The following is a 17571-nucleotide window of genomic DNA, read 5'->3' on the forward strand; positions in this document are numbered from 1 at the left end:
ACACCCACCTTCTTCCTACTCTTTAAACACTGAAAATTTATGCTAGGGTCTTTGCATAGGACAGTCCCTCTACCTGAAAGAATGCTCTTCTTTCTCTCTGTGTACTCTCCCTATCCCCTCATACCAGCTCCTTGTCTAACTCAAATTTCAACCTAATGTCACTTTCACAAAAAGGCCTTCCTTGACTCCCAGTCTACAGGAGGCAACCAGTCACCCTCACTCTGGTCTCCCATTTTAATTCTTTGTATTATACTTATCACTGCAAGACATTCCTTTAAATTCCATGACAGCAGGAACCTACTCTATGTATTCACTGCTGGATCCTCAGCTCCTAAACAGTTCCTTCACATAGTAGGTACTCATTAGAGATTTAATGAATACTACTTGATTCATTTATTAAATGAATGAATCAGAACCTTTCTGACATCAGGTTTATAAAAAAACGAGGAAATAGGCGTGCTAAAATGGAAAGGAGAAAAAACAAACTGATTCTGAGAGAGAAATCTTGAAGTCAAGAAACCACTTCGGAGTTGTGGCTCAGAGGTAGAGTGCTTGCCTAGCATGCGTGAGGCACTGGGTTTCATCCTCAGTACCACATAAAAATAAAGATATTGTTTCCACCTATAACTAAAAAAATAAATAGGGAGCAGGGCTCTGATCCTTACTGGCTGTGTGTGTAAACATGGACACATTACTCACCTCTCTACCCTTGCTTCTTCATTTATAAAGCAAGGTGGCAATTACAACTTCATAGCATGGTAAAAATTAAAAGTCTTTACATAAAGTACTTAGATATCTGGATCCAATAATTACTCAATATTAGTGATGACAATGATGGTGGTGATGGTGGTGGTGGCACACAGTCCACCCTGGTGGTGTTGATTAAACTGGCATGTCCAGAGTATCTCACTCAACCTCTTGTGGCTACTTGAATTTTCTTTGATTTTTCAGGCACTTCAAATTGTCCCTTGTCATCAAGAATGGATTGAGCACAGAACCTACAACCAGAAGAGCTGGGTTCTGGCTCTGGTTCTGCAACTCACCATCTGGGTAATCCTGGGTGAGTCACCAACTTCCCAGACCTGAAAGTTTTCTTGTCATTTTCTCAGTCCGTGCCCAAGACAGGAAGTGCAGAAAATATTCTGTGAAGAGGTGGCAGTATGAATATAAGATAGGGACATGAAGGCAGAGAGACAAATCACTACACGTTCCATTCAGGAGCATAAAAGGAATGTCTGAATACCTTAAGACCTCCCAAATCATGTTTTTCAGAACACTGGACCTGTTGAATGATTAGACATGCTTATTCCAAACCAAAATGGCTTAAGCACAGGAATACCACCTGCCTTCGTTCTCTACTACATGAACAGGGGCCAGCACAGCACCCAAAACACACTAGCATGCACTTACTAGTCCATTCATGCTTGTTGAATGAATGGACATACATATTTGGGGAAGGCTGGGTTAACCTATGTCAGACTGGTTCCTTATGAGCATTTCTCAAAGACTTTACTATGTGAACAAACTCTGTGAATCACATAGCATGCAGTGTTTCCCAACCTTATTTGATCACAGAACTTGCTCTATTTCCCTTGAACCTCATTAACATCTCTGAGTTGTAGAATTCTATAAAACACTGGGAAACACCATAAGCTTATGTAAGTCATTTTTACTATCATGCAATCCATGTGTTATCTTACTCTTCATTCACAAGGTTATTAAAAGGCCAAGTAATTTGATTCATATCTAGTATACAGCTGCTGTCTCCCAGCATCCTGGAACCTTAAGTCTCCTATTGCTAGGCAGGACCTCATCATCTCCTAGCTCATAAGCAGCAGGAGGACCTGACTCATTTCCCTGCCTTACTCTCTGCTCCCTCATAACCACCCTGTGCTGCCAATCCCTCCCCCTCTTCTCCCACCATCTCCACTCTACAGCCCTACTCTGTGAAGCTTCTTAAACTGCTGTCATGACTCCTCCTCCCCCTTTACAACCACTCCAACCAAGTTTTAATCTTGTCATTTACAATATCATCCCACCTCTCTCCTTTTTTATAATAAAGGCTGTCTTTGTCTTGCATTCTCCCTCCTAACTCATATCCAATCCAATCTGGGTCCCCTCTTCCTTTCCTACCACTTATTTCCCAGGAATCAAGCTCTTCCTAACTCCAGGCCTCTGCTCAAGTTGTGCTCTCTGCCCAGAAGACTCTTCCCTCTTAATCCTCCTGTTGAAATCCCACTCATTTCTCAAGGTCCTTTATCTGAGGTGGATCTTAAATATGCCCCAAAGACCATGTGTTGAAGGCTCGGTCACCAGCCTGTGGCACGACAGGGAGATGGTGGAACTTTTAGGAGGTAGGACCTAATGGAAGGAAATTAGGCCACCGAGGATGTGCCCTTGAAAGGGATATTGGGAAGCTAATCCCTTCTCTGTCTTCATTCCTTCCTCTCTGTCTTCATTTCCCAGCTGCCCTGAGGTAAATAGTGTTCCTCCGCCATACTGACTTGCCCACCATGATGTACTGTGCTGCTATAGGCCCAAAGCAGCTGGGTCAAGTGATTTTGGCCTGAAACCATGAGCCAAATAAATCTTTCCTCTTTCTAAGCCTTTTGTCTCAGATATTTTGTTGTAGTGGTAGAAATATAACCCAGTCCTGAGCACAGGTAATCTCTTTGATGAAGTCTCCCTTGCTTTCCACTCCCACCACAACTATGTGCTCCCATGAACTACCCCAAGGCATCTGCTCAACTATTGCACATATATTAAGTTAGCTGTATATACGAATACAGAAAGTGCAAAGCTGGGAGAAAAGACTAGGAAGCACGTGAGTCAGTCCAGGAGGATGACCAAGAAGTTGATGGAAACAGAGGAGACCAGGAGGATATCTACAAGAATGGCTTGAATGCTAAATGAAAAAGATGTTTTGCATGAGGGTTGAAAAGTGATGCCCTGAAAGCTGTGAGGAGAAATCAGGAGAAGGCTACAGCAGAGAGAGCTGGGAGTGTTTTCATGTGTGAGGAGGCTGGGGTGTGGGAGAGTTGATTCACTGTGGAACAATGCTCTCAGAGGGCCACCGGAAAGACTTGGGAAGCAAGCCAGCAGAAGGATGGGAGTTCAGAATCATAGGGAGGCTGAGAGTACTGAGGACGACTGCTGATCAGAAAGGCTGGAAGTCAAGGAAACTGGGGATAAGAGGCAAGGGCTTGGCCTAAGCTGGCTGAGAGCCCAGATGGTGTCAGAGGCCAGAGAGAGTTCATTCCAGAGTCTTTGATCAGCATTCAAAGAGGAGGCTGATGAACGATTTTTCTGATGTCTATGAAGAACAGATTTCTCTAATGCTCCTCTCATGGTACAATCCATGTCCCACCCAGATCCATGTGTGTGGGCTACACCATGGGGTGGGAAAGGGATGGAAGGCTGGGTGTGGAAACTCCTTTCACTTGGGCAGAGCTTAAAGGCCTAAAAGGGAAACAGCAAGCTGACCATGGTTCAGAGTCTGCAGAGATCAAAGGCCTCTTGGCACAAGTATAAAAAGACCCTAGAAGCAGTGGGTTTACTCTCATCTAAAGGTAGACACAGAATGGCAATGGGGAAGCCAAGATAGAAATATTCATTTTCTAAAAAGTCTGTGACCTAGATAGGATTCTTTTCAAATGCAAATATCTAGATTTAAGTCAACAACAACAAATGGAACATATTGGCTCACATAACCAAGCTGTCCTGGGATGCTTCGGGTGAACCCTGAGCTCCAAATGATGCTGGCCATGCTCTCATGACCACTCACTTCTCACTGCGTGATGGCCTCCTCTCTCCTAGTACAAACAGCTTCCCCCATAGAGCAGAGCCATCATCACTCCAGAGTACATCACACAGCACAAAAGAAAAAAGAAAAAGGCACCCCAGAGGAAAGAGTGCCTCCTTTCCTAAATGTAAGCAGAACGGGAGCCTCATTGAGCCAGCCTGGATCAAACATTCTCCCTGGGTCAATCACTTAGTTAGGTGGAAGGTGTGTTCAGATCACCCAAAGCCAAGTCACATGGCCAGCCCTGAAGTCAGTGTCAATCCCAACCAAACCACATGACCCAGAGATAGAAGTTCCCCAAAGAAATAAAGTCTGGACAAACAAATAGTAAGTCCACTACAGGATGGGCACTTCCCCATACAGCCCCAGATACCAAAGGAAGAAGCTCTGGGCTGGTATTTAAAGCACAGAAGAGCTTTGAAGTCAACCTGGACTGGATTTGACACTTATTAGCTGTATGGCATCATGCAAATTACTTAATTTCTTAGTGCCTCAGTTTCCTCTTTATAAAATGGGAATAATCATAGTGCCATATCCTAGAGATATTTGTAAGAGTTAAATGAAATAATGCACATAAACTACTAAGCACAACACCTGACACAAAGCAATCAATAAACAGCTGTGCTATTACTAGTAATAATAATAAGAATGGCTGTTAGTATCATTAGAACAGGGCAACCCATGAAGGGTAAGCAGTGACTCAGTGAAAGAGGGAGCCATGTCAGCATCTGCATGAATTGGCCAGGTTCAAGTATCATTAAGGGCAACTCAGACACAAAAGAGGCCCATGAGTCAAAGCTAGATAACAATTCAAATTAATGTGTTGAGCATCATTATGCACCAGGCCCTGGGAACACAATATGAGTGAAACACATATGGATGGCTCCAAAGAGACCTATGGCACTGTGCACTATTCTGAGGGAGAGGAGGGTAACTGAGGCTGCTTTCATTCTTTCAACCACAGGCAAATTGCCCCGGGATTGTGCTGAACATAAAAGAGAACAATGCAAAAAGCCTAACTGATGAAACCATAGAAAAAACAGAGAAGCCACAACCACTCACCTACCCACCTCCTCAAAATATGTCTCTGCATGCATTAGAAAAACCCGCCTCTTCCTTTGAAAATTTTACTTCCATCTTCTTTAAAACTGTTGCACGCATTAAATAAGCAAATTTGTTAGGTCTATAAAGTAAATGACACCCAAGAATTTTGCAGTATACAACTTGCACAATTGTACATCATAGCTTTGGGCACAGGCAAAGAAAATTAAGATGGGAGCTAAGCGGAATGAGAGACTGGGATGGGGATGCAATGTCTGGAAGTCCCTGGGCCTTTGGGGACAGAGCACCTTTTATTTTAGAACTGCACTGTTCAATATGGTAGCCACATATCGCAAATAACTACCGAGCATTTGAAATGTAACCAATGCAAGTGAGGAAAGAAATTTTTAAATTTTAAAAAATTTTAATAAATTTGAATTTAAAATGTAAAACTGAAGGAGTATAAAATATCTTTTCATTAGTCACAACTTTTTTGTTTGGTAGAACTACAGTTCACTTTACCCACAATACAAAAGATTTCATATTGTATTATACTGCATTTGTAATATTGTATTGCTCCTCAGTTGTTTCTAATATCTCATTAATAATTTTTATGATTACATGGTAAAAGTATTATATTTTTATATGTTGGGTTACACAGCATATATTATGAAAATTAATTTCACCTGTTGCTTTTTCCTTTCTTCACATGGCAACTAGAAATTTTTAAATTCCATCTGTGGGTCATAGAATATTTCCACTAGACAGTGCTGCTATGAAGACTTCTTAGGATCTATAGGGTTCAGAGGCTTGGGAGCAATGCCCAGAGAGACTGATTGGTTCTTATTTGAAGCATTTGCTCCTACATTGTCCAATTCTATTTAAGACAGCAAGAGGAAAGGAGAAGAGCTCACTGTGCAGAGCTCCAAAGAGAACATAGCAGAGAGCCCTGGACTCCTACTGCATTATTCTGAACTCTGTTATCACCACTTACTACTTACCAAGTGTTATAGAACCTCTCTGAAATTTAATTTCTTTATCTATAAATGCTGAAAATATCTTATCCATTTCACAGGGTTCTCTGAGGATTGCATGTGATAATCCACCTAAAGAATTTAGCATGGAGCCTGGCACATCGTATATACTCAATAAAGATTTGGAATGTTTATTATTTGGGAATAAAAAAGGTGCAAATGAACGGTTTTCCTCATATTATTTAGCTCAGTTTCCATAGTTTAAGCAGGTCCACTCTGTCCACAGGTCTCATTTATCTTTCTAGACTGAACAGCTAATGGGAATATGTCACTCAGTCTTCTCTGTCACTGATTTGCTTGCTCTAAGTGCATTACGTCTTTTAAGGTACAGTGATGAAACTTGCAGAAACTATCTTAGATGCTGAAGCATATGAAAGTGAAATAATATTTCTGATTTATTTGTGACAATAGTTAAAATTAGTCAGCATGTTCCAAATTATCTACCTTGTCAATGTCTTTAGTTAAGAGTTTACAGTAGCCGGGTATGGTGGTCCACGCTTGTAATTCCAGTGATTCGTGAGGCTTAGGCAGGAGGATCACAAGTTCAAGGCCAGCCTCAGCAACTTAGCTAGGCACTCAGAAACTTAGTGAGACCCTGTAACAAAATAAAATATAAAAAGGGCTGATGATGTAGCTCAGTAGTTAAGCAACCCTGGTTTCAATCCCCAGTACAGAGAGAGAAAGCTAGTTAGTTTACAATAATCTCTGAATCTCCTTCTTGAGTCAAAAACTGAAATGTATATCTGCATGTACAAATTGGATTCATTTTACCTAAAGGTATTCTTTGCAATGCCTGCTGTTTTGCATAGACTTGATAAAAGCAGTTTGACTTTTTAGTGTCACAGAGGGTTCATGTTGACAATAAACTAGGAGTTCACTAAAGTATTCCCTCTTATATATTACTTACTTTAAAATAATAATAAGACTATTGCAACTACATCTGTATTCTGAGAAATGTTCTGTCTTTCAATCCTCTTTCAAATTCTGATTTTAACAATATTTCTCCCTAACTCCCACTGACCCTACTTAAGAGTCTTTGTGTGGACTCTTCCCAAAATCACTTTGAAAGTTACAGTTTCAAGGGCTGGGGTTGTGGCTCAGCAGTAGAGTGCTCGCCTAGCACATGCAAGGCACTGGGTTGGATCCTCAGCACCACATAAAAATAAATAAGATAAAATAAAGGTATTGTGTCCAACTACAACTAAAAATAATATTTTAAAAAAGTTACAATTTAGATCTATCTACCTTTCCTATTTATCTAAGGCTCTCTAATGCTAGTGAATTTTTCAAACATAATTTATCTTTATAAAGGAGTAGCCTATCTGCCTAAAATGTTAAATTGCTTAAAGTAGTAAATATAAATGTATTTTGCATGCACACACACAGTCATGAAGATTTTATTTTAGATTCCACTTGTCCCACCAAGTCCAAGGAAAACTGAATGAACATTACATTAAATTTACCCTCTGATTCTCAGCAAGTCATTATTCTCTCTGACTTGCCTGCAATGAACATCAGACAAGATGGACTTTTCTCATCCATAAAATGAGTATAATATAGATGTTCTTTGCCCAACACAGCAAGCCACCTCATTATTCATGAATGTGTATAAAATGCTCTCAGGAAAAGCTCAAAGTTCTTTACAAGCATTAAGCCATGAATCTTTCTGAAGTGCACTATTAATTATGTGTCATTATGCTTTGTGTAATAGGTGGAAACCCTGAAGCATGGGAACATAATGCCAGCTAATAGTTAACCTCGAAATACAGCTTAGGCTTTAAACATTAGAACATCCAGACATCCAGAAAGATGTCAAGGGAATAATTTAAACAGGAATTCACTCTACTCTAGTTCTTAATCAAGAAATACATTTGTGCAAATTTTGATGATGGGGCTCACCCTGCACACCTTACTGAGCCTGGCTGACAGACTCCAGGAATGAGGAAATGAGTGGGAGGGTTGGAGTTTCCCAAAAAAATAAGATGCCTTCCCAGCTTACCGGAAAGGTCATAAACCCTGGACCAGGTACAGAGGTCAGATGAAGTTGCAGTTGCCACAACAACCTCTCCACCTTTTGTTACTAATCCTTAGAAACTTTTCCTACCAATATCCAATAAAATGAAAATATCCACAAAAACACAGTTTCTGTACATGGTTCTGTCAGGTTCTTCAAACCGTCTTATCTGACCTACAACCAGGTACATAAGATGGTCTCAAAGGTTCTCGTGTATACAAAGAAGATACTGTTCATCTAAAAGAGACAAAAAAGAAGATAATGGAAACTCTATATAGCTTTATATCGATAGAAATTTTTTTTATTGTTATTTTTGTTTCCTTCTGACAAGAGTTAATAGAAGTTAGAAATCCTTAATCCCAGAATGATGTTTTGAAAAATACTCCCCAAGGAAATAATCCTCAAAGAAAAAAAAAAAAAAGCATACCTATTTGAAATAATAGGGGGTGGGGATGGGGGGGTGGGGGGTGGGGGTAGGGGTAGGGGTGGGGGGGAGGGTTTAGCTCAATGACAGAATGTTTGCCTAACATGCACAAGTCCCTGGCTTCAATCCAAAAATTAATTAATTGGTTAAGAAATAAAAATTTTTAAGAAGGAAAATAATCCAAATGTCTAACACCTGAAGAGTTATTCAAAATACTATCATATATTAACATGACAGAATATCCCCTAGCTATTAAAAATCATAACCATCCCTATAAGAAAATGCCCACATAAAAGATCACCCAAAGAACATTATACATGAACTACTATGTGTATAAAAAAAATTAGTATAGAATTCAGAATTACATAAACAGTTGCACATAATGCTCATCAGGTTAACTATTTTCTAGGAAGTTACTGAGGAGTTTTAAGAAGTCCAGTGAAAACAGAAAAGAGAGGAGACTCACAAAGATTCCTTCTGGGATAGTTTCAGGGTTATTTTTTTTTTCTAATTTCTTTTTTGTAAGCTTCAGTACTATTTGCATTTTTAACAATGAATATGTAAAACTCTACTAGATGACATTTTTTTAAGGATGACAGGAAGAGTTCGAGGAGCACATTATTGAGTCTGAGAACCTGGGTAGTACCCAGAGATCTATCCTTGGACTGGGGAATGTGGGAGGATCTGTCAACAGCTCTAACCCCAAAAAACATCTTCTCACTAAGACTCCAGAACCCATGACCAAGAATTCTTTAATGCAATGGTTCTCTAAGTGGTTTGACTATGTGAAAAAGACATTGGAAATCCTTTTAAAAACATTCAGTTTTAAATGAATGTTCTTGGCAGTGGGAACTTGAAAGTCAATGTCACCCTGCTGTCAGTCAAAAAAAAAAAAACACCACATTCAGAAGCATGTATATCTAAATTTACACATATGAGCATTCATAACCCAACTGAACTATATCTCTGTGTCTCTTCATGGCTAAAGGGTCAGGAAATTTTACTTTAGCAAACAATAGAAGCAATAGAAACAATAGAAATTGCCTTCTATGAAACAAAAATAACTCTAATGGTAAAAAATAATGCATGCTTAAATCAAGCTGGCAGAAAAATGAACTGGAAATCGCTCCTGTATGGGGCAGGAAAAAAAAAGATTCATTTTTTGGGCAATCGTGGAGATCCCACAGATGTGGCTGAAATCTAATACTGGAGGGCATAGGAGGACGCAAGAGTTTCTAAAGAAATAGTAACAGAAAAGATGCTGTTGGAACTTCATTTTGGATAAAGAGAAAACATTAACATTTTTTCCTGCTAACTCAGCTTAGAATTTCACAAAAAATGAAAATTAAAGGGAGTAAGATATTTACAGAATTTTGCAGAATCAGGATCTCATCTACTATGTAAAGACTACAAGTCTACCACTATGACACTCTATAGCTAAGCATTTTAAACCTTGAAAATAATGACACAAAGCTACACAAGCTAAAAGTAAATTTGTTATTAAAATCCAAACAAAGGTTTTTCCTCCTTTAAGTAAATGAACCAGTGTAGGCAACCTAACCAGCATGTACTTCCCTCCTTCCTCCAAAAGCCATTCCTCTTTGCCATTAAAACAACAAAAAAATCCCAATACCATACTAAGTAGAAATACATGGACAGAAAAATAATATTAGTTTCAGTGAGGAATATTTCTAAATGACATGAGAAACAATACACTTGGAAAAACTTAAGTTGACTGTCATTTGCTTCAGTCTATATACCCAAAGTGAAGTAAAGTCTAATCAGGATTTTATGAGTTTAGAATATTGGACACAACTTGGATAATTATGACTAAGTATTTTTTTTAACTGCAAAGCATCCAAAATTCATTCACAGCATTGACTGAATATTTATTAGGTATTGTCCTTTCTCTAGCAGAGTTTAATAACCAGCTTAAAAGATAAAAAGAGCTTATGTTGAAGCACTCAGGACATTGGAGAAAACTGCACTGCGTGGAAAGAGAGACTGCAATAGCACTCTCTTTAGAAAAGGGAAAGAGACCTGCATAAGTACAATGGGAGGAATAAGCCTTGCAGCATTCTCCCTGGCCAAACTTTCATTCATATGTGTTACGGGGTACCAGCTAAATAAATCTTTTCCTTTTTTTATTTATATATAACAGCAGGATGCATTACAAGTCTTATTACATATATAGAGGACAATTTTTCATATCTCTGGTTGTATACTTAGTATATTCACACCAATTTATGTCTTCATACATGTACTTTGGATAATAATGATCATCACATTCCACCATCATTTCTAACCCCATGCTCCCTCCCTTCCCCTCCACCCCTCTGCCCTATCTAGAGTTCGTCAATTCCTCCCATGCTCCCTCTTTCTGTCCCAGTATGAATCAGCCTCCTGATATCAAAGAAAACATTTGGCATTTGTTTGGGGGGGATTGGATAACTTCACTTAGCATTATCTTCTCTAACTCCATCCATTTACCTGCAAATGCCATGATTTTATTTCTTTTATTGCTGAGTAATATTCCATTGTGTATATATGCCACATTTTTTTATACATTCATCTATTGAAGAGCATCTAGGTTGGTTCCACAATTTAGCTATTGTGAATTGTGCTGCTATAAACACTGATGTGGCTGTGTCCCTGTAGTAAGCTGTTTTTAAGTCCTTTGGGTATAGACTAAGGAGAGGGATAGCTGGGTCAAATGGTGGTTCCATTCCCAATTTTCCAAGAAATCTCCATACTGCTTTCCATATTGGCTGCACCAATTTGCAGTCCCACCAGCAGTGTATAAGTGTACCTTTTTCCCCACATCCTCGCTTATTATTGTTGTTTGTATGCATAATAGCTGCCATTCTGATTGGAGTGAGATAAAATCTTAGAGTGTTTTTGATTTGCATTTCTCTAATTGCTAGTGTTGATGAACACTTTTTCATGTGTTTGTTGACTGACTATACATCATCTTCTGAGAAGTGTCTCTTCAGGTTCTTGGCCCATGTATTGACTGGGTTATTTGTTTTTTTGGTGTCTAGCTTTTTGAGTTCTTTATATACCCTAGAGATTAATGCTCTATCTGATGTGTGAGGGGTAAAGATTTGCTCCCAAGATGTAGGCTCTCTATTCACCTCACAGATTATTTCCTTTGTTGAGAAGAAACTTTTTAGTTTGAGTCCATCCTATTTATTGATTCTTGATTTTAATTCTTGTGCCACAGGAGTCTTATTAAGGAAGTTGGGGCCTAATCCCACATGATGGAGATTAGAGCCTACTTTTTCTTCTATTAGACACAGGGTCTCTGGTTGTTAAATAAGTCTTTTCTAATAACCCATCCTTCGCTGTCATCCACCTGAGATAAAAATCCCCTAGTGCAACTGCTGTGTTGGAGCAATTGCCAGCACTGGTGTTTTCGGTCTTCCCAATGCACAGTAGTTTTGCCCTCAGAGGGAGCTAGAGCTTCACCTTTGCTGCAGGTCAGATGGTTTGGAAACAATGCTCTTCCTACTTCAGTGGAGGCTAAAGCTTGTCAGTATTCCCTGTGCATAACCACGAGAATGCTGCTGTCGGTAAAGCCCCAGGAAGAGAATACTCCCCGCATGAAGGGAGGCTGAGCAATGACTCAACCCGTAAATGGGTCGGGAAAGTTGCAAAGAGCAGGGCAGGTCAGTCATCTCAGCTCGCCCAGCCAGAAACAGGAACTTGGTGCACATTCCAAGAAGGGCCCCAGCTTGCAAAGGGGAAGGGAGGATCTCGCTGCTGGCAAGGAAGCTGTGGGATACCCTGGCCTCCAGAGGGAAATCATAGGAATTTCCACTGAGGCCACAAGGCCACCTCTGACACGAGGTCCAGTTTTCAAAGTGAAATAATATTAGACTCACCAAAAGGTAAGAGATGCAGAAACCAAGGAAACAGAATGATTCTTCCTAGACAAAATGAATTCAAGAAACAGGAATAAGCGCTGAATGACCAGAAAGCTATACACCAGCCAAGTTAGGGTTAGGGAGAAGTTTGAGCTCCTATGACAACTGGGATTAATTAGTAAAGAAACAAAAGGAACCTGAGATCCAAACTGAGCTCAGTGAGAGAATATTCCAGGTTAATTAAAAAATGTTTACCTGTGGGTTGAGACAGGGGAATCAACCACATGTTGCCCTGACAGACTCAAATGAGTCTCTCAGAAGAGGTTGGTTAAGAAATCTATATTCCAGGCACTTATGGCAGATGGAACAGAAACCTTGTCAAAAGCCCAGTAAAATGTCAGTGAAAGAAATTTTTTTCTTTAACGTGTAAACCAAGGCTGGGGGCATACCTCAGTTGGTAGAGTACTTGCCTAGCATACACAAGGCCCTGGGTTCAATCCCCAGCCCCACCGGAAGATTAAAAAAAAAAAACAAACCTATGGTATATAATGTGTAAACTAGCAAGGACAGAGAGGGTGGGAGAAGAGACGAGCAAAAACATTACGGTGGGGTGAAGGAGAGCCAATAAACAATCTGACTTATATAGCAGAATCTCCAAAAGGTTAAGTAATTAAAGGTAATTGGGCCCTATGTAGGGTGAAGTGTGGGCTGAAAAGAAAAAAGACTTATTGCAAGCCTCCCCCACATCCCTCCACCAATCTGAGCAGTTAGGTGACAGCCCCTTATCTATCACCAGCAAAAAGCCTGGAGGTGCCTTCCCACACATCCCCCTCCTCCAGGGTCTCCGGACATCAGGCACATTTCAGGCATCCTATGGAAGACAGCCAGCCACAACTTCAGCTTTTACCCTCCCACTCAAATGTCAACAGACAACCAAGGGCACTGGGAACACAAGAAAAGCCTCCAACAGGAAAGTAAGAGACCTGAACAGTGAAAAAACAAGAGCAACCTTTGCAAACTGAAACTGTAGAAGAAAGGAAAAAAAAATTCCCCAAAAGTCATTAAACTTCCCAGGGGGATAAGATCCTGGAACCACAAAGAAGAAATACAAAGATCACACACACACACACACACACACACACACACACACACGTATATGTGTGTATATATATTCAGAAAACAAAAAAAATAGCTTTTAATTGAAAATATTAAATAAATTATTAGCATAAAAATCTCAGTGAAAGGGTTTAGGTAATAAAATTGAGAAAAATCTCCCCAAGAATAGGATCCAGAAATTAAAAAAAAAAAAAAAAAAACAGATATTATGAAAGAAGAGGTAAGAAAATTAGAGGCCTGATCCAAAATACCCAATATCTGAATAGTAAGAGTTTCTTAAAGAAGCATCATAGAAAATGGAGTAAATTACCAACAAGATCATTCAAAAAAAATTCCCCAAACCAAAGATATAAGTTTCCGGATTCAAAGAGCCCAACCCAATGGGTGAAAACAGACCCACATAAAGGCACAAAATCATGAAATTTAAGAATTGTAGAGAAAATTTTATGAAATTCTAGAGAGGACATAGCAGGTATGGAACCTATATGCAGCCTGCAAACAAAACTGAGGGGTTGGGACTGTAGTTCAGAGGTAGAGCACTTGCCTAGCACATGTAAGGCACTGGGCACATATAAACAAATAAATAAAATAAAGATCCCATCAACAACTAAAAAAAAATTTTTTTTTTAATTGAGGGTTTGGAACAGTTCTGAATTCCTCAACAGTCACACCATAATCTAGAAAGCAATGGAACAAAGCCTTCAAAATTCCATCCTAGAATTCTGCACTCGGCCAAATTATAAACTGTCAGTAGAAAATAGATGTTTTCAGGCATTCAACAGTCTCAGAAAGATAGATATCCTATTCACCCTTTTCCAGGAAGCATCTGAGGACATGTGCTACCAAAACAGGAGAGTCCACCAAAATAGAGGAAGACATGTTCTGTGGGTACCAGGAGATGAAAACAGGAGTGAGATGATGGGAATCCCCAGGACACTGCTTTAGGGAGGCCCTTGGGGAGAAATATGCAATGACAACAAGTTCAGATTATAGCAAGCCAGGAGGCTCAGGATTGGTTTCTTAGAAAAAAATGAGATTAACAAAAGACCGATTTGAGGCAAGACTTAGAAAGCAGGCCAAGAGTTGTAAGTTGAATTAATGAGTACAAAACAGTCAAATAAAGCAATTATTAACTCAAAGAAAAAAAATATGCTTAGCATAGTTAATGAATATTGATCTAGCCATTAATCAATATTCTGCTTTAACTACTGCAAGGATGGTAAAAATAGGGAAGCTGTGCTTGTGCTGGGGGGTGGACAGAAAAAGAGAGCCAACTCATCGTCCTCCACAGTGGGAAGTCAACAGATAATGCTTAAAGTTGAAAACCTCAAGAACTATCAACTACAAGCAATACGTGCCAAAGGATTCTAAGGGTTGTTTCTGGAACGTTAGAAAAGCAACATGAAAGGCTTAAAATTCAAAGTAAAACAACATTGGCTTCCACGCCTCACACATATTTACATTTGTTTGGCTTTTTCTTTGTTTCCCCAATAGCAGACTGTTTTGAAAAATTCCTTTCTTGTTTTTCTAAACAAAAGAAAATATAATTTTCTACATCTATGCCACAGTAGCTGTGGTCATCTGAGCTCTGAGTAGTCATGTAGTGAGGAAATTAATAGTCATAATCTGTTCCAAGGAAGGACTGGTTGAGCCAGGGCAGAAACAAAAAGACAAGCCCAGGGGAGGCAGGTTTAGAGGTGTGGCCAAATACTAAGCCCCCCTCCCCCCCACCCCACCCCCACCCCCGCCAGGTTGGGTGTTGTTGCAGTTTTCAATAAAGCTCTTCTAATGGCATAATTGCATTGCCACAAGATAATTTTACAATTTGTCAGTGACCATGAGCCAATTTCAATTCTTTCTGACAGAACTGAATGCCCAATTTACAACGCTAATCCAACTAAGACAGCCAGCCCCCAGGACTACAGATCTGGGTTCAACTTCAGTTACTCTATTTTGCCTGATGCAGACTAGACAAGAAGAGAGCATAGGAAGGATGCTGAACAAGTGACAGTGTCATCAACAGACATTTGCCATCCATGGGGGACCCAGCACCAGGATCAGAATTAACACTCCTGCTGATGCTGTGGACCAATGCTCCCTATCCTGAACAATAGCTGGGAATCTGGGCGGGGGTGAAGTAGAGGTCAAGGAGCTAGAAGAACAGGGGCCAGGAGGAGAAGCACCAACCTGGTCAACCAGGAGGAACCTGTAGGCAGAGGCATAATCAGAGACCCAGAGCACAGGCTCCTAGCTCTCTGGATGCCTGGAGAAAAGCAACGAGGCCAATAATTCTTCCCAAGGCATAAATATGGGCCAGTCACTACCCACAACTTCTTCAACCTCCCTGCCAAGGGTCATCCTCAGAGAGCAAAATTTGCCATTCTCTGAGCTTCACCGTGGTTTCATAAAACATAGCCCTTGCCCTTAAGTAACTAGCTACTAAGAAAACAAGACCATTTTGTTACAGAATAAAGTAGGTAAACAGGTTGAAATGCTACAGCATACTTGAATATCCTAGATTATTTCCTATTTGGAAGGATTTGAAAATTCTAGATCAAGGACCCAAGTGGGTCAAAGTTATAGTCAATTAGAATTGATTTGCATGTGTTTACAACACTTGCGTTATACAGTTCCACAAATCAGAATGTACACACCCTTATGGGAAGAATCAAGATCATTAACATAAACACACTACAGTATGCATCCTGCATTGGCAGGAGTAAAGTATTAGTTAAGAGTAGTAAGTTGATTAGATTAATTAGAGTATAGGGAAAGTATATCCTTTGTAAACACTGAAAACAAAACTAAGCTAAAAATATTTTCAAATATTTAATGTGAAAATTACCCATACTTGTCTTTTCCCCATATAAATCATGGTAATTTTATACACATAATTTCATAATTGCATATGATTCTTGTGGACCAAAGAGCTATCATTGTGTAACCTAATTTGTTAAATCCCAAAAGTTATTTAGGAGACCTGCTGTTGGTTCTTCCGTTTTTTGTTTTTGGTTTTTGGCTTTTTTTTTTTTTTCCTCCCCAACTCTATAGGAAAGAATCAACCAGGACGCAGTAAATTCAGAATTTCCTAAGAGGAAAATGAGCACTCACTGGAAAAAGACAGGACATATGCACAAAGCATATAACTATTTTAGATAGCCTTCAAGCCCACTTAACCACCAGCCATTCTGTGGTTCCAAGCTAACACTGAGATCAAGTCTTCTAATCAAATATTCCAGTTTCCAAAGAATGACAAGAGATGAAATTGTTCCTGAACCTGATACAACGCCATATATCTGTTATTTGTCCATGGGGGGAAAAAAAAAAGTCAAAAGAAGATTTAGGATCCCAGGAAATAAATGCACACTCACGCGTCAAGGCTCTAATTTTTCCAAATACATCTATAATCCAAGCCCCTATTTTCAAGATCCATACACTATTTCCCGTTTAAAAAAAAAAAAACACTGAACTTGATGGAGTAAAGCACGAGGACACATGCAACAGTGGAACATCTTCCTGGATTCTGCCAACTTCAATCAAGATTGCAGTAGAGAGGAGGAACCAACTCCACCGCACAGCAGGGAAGTAAACCCAAAGCCAGGCGGCTAGGGCCCTGAGATCCAAAGGAAAAGGGGGCGGATGCCTCCCCACGAGAGGTCAGCACTGGAGCCCGGGGTACAGGCTGCAGCCCCCAGGAAGGCGCGGCCACGCAGGACGCGCACCACTCCTTTTTTCCTGGAGCGAACAGGACGGGTCCCTCACCTGGCGTGGCACGCCCGCGATCACTACAACCCGAAAAGTAGAAAATCCTTCCCGGTTCCACGATGGTCAGTTTGGGAATGTGGAAGCCACCTCTGTCCGCGCGCACGCCAGACCCTCCCTGCCGGAGTCCCGGCCCGCGTCGCCCTTACCTGGCTGGAGCGCGTCTGCTGCGCCTAGCCCGGGAGAGTGTGAGGTCTGCCGAGTTGTGCCAAGTCCGCCCCTGGGCGCCCTCCGCCCCGGCCCACCGGTCGCCCCGCCCCACCCCGCCTCCGATCGCTCCGCCCCGGTCGGTCGCTAGAGCTCACAACCACCGTTTGACACCGCCCTGTGGCAATTTGAAGGCAAAAAGCCGGAATAGATCGCAAGCGTGTCCAGGGCCCCCGCCCCGCAAGTTTCAGGGGACACCCTTATGCTCTCGGACGCAGCGGTGGGCCTCCCTAGGCTTGGGCGTCCCTACCCAAGAGAACCGCCCTGTTAGGGCTCCTACATCCCCGATCGACGGGGACAACCCA

At 40.7% G+C, this 17571-nt stretch overlaps 1 protein-coding gene across 7 annotated transcripts in view; it reads right to left on the reverse strand.

Moving 5' to 3' along the window:
- Tec (tec protein tyrosine kinase) overlaps positions 1–17296 on the reverse strand; it is a 103804-nt gene extending 86508 nt beyond the window's left edge. For 2 of the 7 annotated variants that reach the window (XM_078021267.1, XM_078021264.1), the window contains exons 1-2: positions 17209–17286; positions 6322–6472 (exon numbers count right to left, since the gene is read on the reverse strand). The gene's annotated coding sequence lies outside the window, so the exon portion shown is untranslated. Of the gene's footprint in view, positions 1–1043; positions 1132–6321; positions 6473–17059; positions 17184–17208 lie in introns of those variants that run through there. The other 5 variants (XM_040292467.2, XM_078021266.1, XM_078021269.1 and 2 more) reach the window with 5 other exon arrangements.
- Between the last annotated feature and the right edge of the window lie 275 nt (positions 17297–17571).

This window comes from Ictidomys tridecemlineatus, chromosome 9 (genome assembly GCF_052094955.1).
Source record: "Ictidomys tridecemlineatus isolate mIctTri1 chromosome 9, mIctTri1.hap1, whole genome shotgun sequence".
NCBI classification, from domain to species: domain Eukaryota; kingdom Metazoa; phylum Chordata; class Mammalia; order Rodentia; family Sciuridae; genus Ictidomys; species Ictidomys tridecemlineatus.